This window comes from Cebus imitator, unplaced genomic scaffold (assembly GCF_001604975.1).
Source record: "Cebus imitator isolate Cc_AM_T3 unplaced genomic scaffold, Cebus_imitator-1.0 Scaffold57, whole genome shotgun sequence".
NCBI classification, from domain to species: domain Eukaryota; kingdom Metazoa; phylum Chordata; class Mammalia; order Primates; family Cebidae; genus Cebus; species Cebus imitator.
In genome coordinates this window covers 7,579,749-7,583,195 of record NW_016107372.1, presented here as the reverse complement: position 1 = coordinate 7,583,195, position 3,447 = coordinate 7,579,749, and the positions used below count along the sequence as shown (strand labels likewise).

At 42.8% G+C, this 3,447-nt stretch overlaps 1 protein-coding gene across 1 annotated transcript in view; it reads right to left on the bottom strand.

Moving 5' to 3' along the window:
• Window positions 1–3,447, bottom strand: part of AP1S3 (adaptor related protein complex 1 subunit sigma 3) — an 80,104-nt gene that overhangs the window by 1,661 nt on the left and 74,996 nt on the right. The gene's annotated exons all lie outside the window — the stretch shown is intronic.

The following is a 3,447-nucleotide window of genomic DNA, read 5'->3' as shown; positions in this document are numbered from 1 at the left end:
AAAAAAAAAAAAAAAAAAGAGAGAGAGAGAAAGAGAGAAATGCGAAAGCAAAGTTGCCAAGAGATCACTGTTGACTTAAGATAAACATGTTTGTTAAAAGAGAGAATTCTGAATTATATTTGCATAATGTATGTATTGTTACCTATATTGTGCAAAACATCTTTATTATATGTATTGTCAAGACAATAAAGATAAGCAGGCCGGGTTCGGTGGCTCATGCCTGTAATCCCAGCACTTTGGGAGGCCAAGGCAGGCAGATCACCTGAGGTCAGGAATTCAAGACCAGCCTGGCCAACATGGTGAAACCCCGTCTCTACTAAAAATACAAAAATTAGCTGGGTGTTGGGGCGGGCTTCTGTAATCCCAGCTACCCAGGAGGCTGAGGCAGGAGAATCACTTGAACCCAGGAGGCGGAGGTTGCAGTGAACCGACATTGCACCATTACATTCCAGTCTGGTCAACAAGAGTGAAACTTTGTCTCAAAAGAAAAAAAAAGAAAAACAGACTGAAATTTTTAGAAATTTCTTTACTTGTCTACCAAGTTCATAGAAAAAAATATATAATTTATGCTATATGTTTCCAAAGGCATCCCTCCAAAGTAAACAAATTATGCTTCTTTTTTACTTTTAAGTCCAAGGGTACATGTGCAGGTTTGTTATATAGGTAAGCTTGCGTCTTGGGGATTTGTTATACAGATGATTTCATCACCCAGGTATTAAGCCTAGTGCCCAGTAGTGATTTTTCCTGATCCTCTCCCTCCTCCCAACCTTCACCCTCTGATGGGCTCCAATGTGTATTGTTCCCTTCTATGTATCCATGTGTTCTCATAATTTAGTTCTCACTTATAAGTGGGAACATGCAGCATTTGATTTTCTGTTCCTGGGTTAGTTTGCTAAGAATAATGGCCTCCAGCTCCACCCATGTCCCTGCAAAGGACATGATCTCATTCTTTTTATGTTGCCCATCAGTTACTAAGTTTGCTAAGGCATAATTTTTTTTTTCAGCATTAAAAAAAAAATGTTTGAACAGACTCATGAGTACAGGCAGAGTTCAAAGTTAACGGTGATGTTGCTGGTCCTATACTATACAAGACGGATGGGCCTTCTCTTGCACTCTCTCCTACTATAAACATATGTATTTGTGGCACACCAAAGCCCCAGGTTGAATCAATAAGAAAGCTCGAGAGAACAAAAAATCAACCTGTCTCTTTCGTTTGAGTCACAATTTGCTCATTTAGCAATCCAAGTTCAACCTGTTCTTAAGTTTAAACCCCAGGGTATGTGATTCGTATGAACCTGCCAGGAAGTCCACTAACTGCAGGCCGAGCAAGATTGTTCGGTAGATAGCAGACCTAGAAATCTGCCCTTATCTTTGAAAGAGATTTTCTAACTGGTATTCACTAGCTCTATCTAGAATTCTGGAGTTCCTCTGCTGAGAAATACTTGTGTTCAGTTATCCACGTTTACTCAATAAAGCTCTCACCTCCTAAATGGGCATTGGCAGAGACAGCCCTGTACCCCTCTCTACCCCTCTACAGATGCTGCCCATGTCTTTTAACTTAGCAGAGGGATCACCCAGGCCATTGGCCCATGCTGCTTTTGTGGAATCTAGAGTTTATATCATTTAAGTGGGAATACAAAGTTACAAATACAAAATCAGATATAAAGTATATTTGGAATGAGAAAAGAAATGACCGCAGATTATGAACTTTGAAGATGACAGACATCACAAAATAAAAATCAATTGCATGTTATTTTCATCAATTCATTGCTTGACACTCCCCTAGCATATATTACATTGTATGGCTACGCACTTTTTGCAGTTAAAATATCTTACTTTTGCAATGTTGAAAAAAACCCATGACCAGATGAGGGCATTGCTAGGCCCTGCCTGCAGCCTTGAGAGGGGCCTGGAGTTGACACTTTTCTGTCTTTGTGGTTCAGTGGCCTCTAGTCATTGGCACTGCTCACACCACCAGATGACTCAGTCTGCTAAACACCACACTGGCTGCCCTGTGTGAGCCGAGTCAGGCTGTTACTCAAGCCGTGTAAACCAGTAAGGTAAAAGTTGGTATTTTCTTGAACTTGCCACTTTAAAGGGTTGGGGCAGACTTTCAGAGTTGGCAGAACCTTAGTTGCCGTCATATTCGCAAGACAGGGACTGGAGTCTGTATCTTGGGACCTCTTCTGGTTACATCTAGCTCTGCAGTGTTTCTTATGCATATAGCTCAGTGCATGTTGTGACTTTCTATGGCATTGTGGTTTGGCTTGGCTGTTAAAATGGTTTACTATTTTAAGGATGACAGTGTTGGGTGTATCTAGCAGTTTCACATGCATCCACACGAGGGCTCATGGTATCCTATTGCTCCTGAGATACAATCTGACCCTTCTTTTTTGGAGACAGGGTCTCATTCTGTCACCCAGGCTGGAGTGCAGTGGTGCGATTACCAGTCACTGCAGCCTCGACCTCTTGGGCTCAAGTGATCCTTTTACTTTAGCCTTCCAAGTAGCTGAAATTCCAGGTGCACACCACCACGCCTGGCTAATTTTATTACCTTTTGTAGAGACAAGGTTCTCACTATGTTGCCTGGTCTGAAAACTCCTGGGCTCACGCGATCCTTCTGCGTCAGCCTTCTGAGTAGCTGGGATTACAGGTGCACACCCCACCGGGCTAATTTTATCTTTTTTTTTTTTTTTTTTTTTTTACAAGGTTCTCACTATGTTGCCCAGGCTGATCTCAAACTCTTGGACTTAAGCGATCTTCTGCCTGAGCCTCCTAAGGTGCTGGGAATACAGGCATGAGCCACTGCAGCTGGCCTTGAGCCTCCCTTCTTGGCAGGCTGTTAGTCGGGGTAAAACATACTGTTTATCCCTCCCACGTATTGCAAGTTCTGCAGTTAATGACCACTACCTCCTTTGAGAGTTTCGTTTTGTTTTTGTTTTTGTTTTTGAGATAGAGTCTCGCTCTGTCACCCAGGCTGGAGTGCAGTGGCGCCATCTAGGCTCACTGCAACCTCTGCCTTCCGGGTTCAAGCGATTCTCCTGCCTCAGCCCCTCAAGTAGCTGGGATTACAGACCTTCATCATCATGCCTGACTAATATTTGTATTTTTAGTAGGGACGGGTTTCAGCATGTTGGCTAGGCTTCTCTCGAACTTCTGACCTCAAGTGATCCTCCCACCTCGGCCTCCCAAAGTGCTGGGATTACAGACATGAGCCACCGCGCTTGGCCAGAACGTTTTATTTTCCTTCCAATAACTTTGTGCCATTGTCCATATTGTTATTACCCCCAAATAAGTATCCCCAACCAAGTAAACAGTTCCTTTCTTTTCCTGTTATCAACATCTAGCCACTGCACACTCAGAACCAGCTTTGAGCATTTGGAGATTTGAGACTATTTGTCTTCTTACTAAACATGCAGGCAGGTGCAGCTTTTTTTTTTTTTTTTT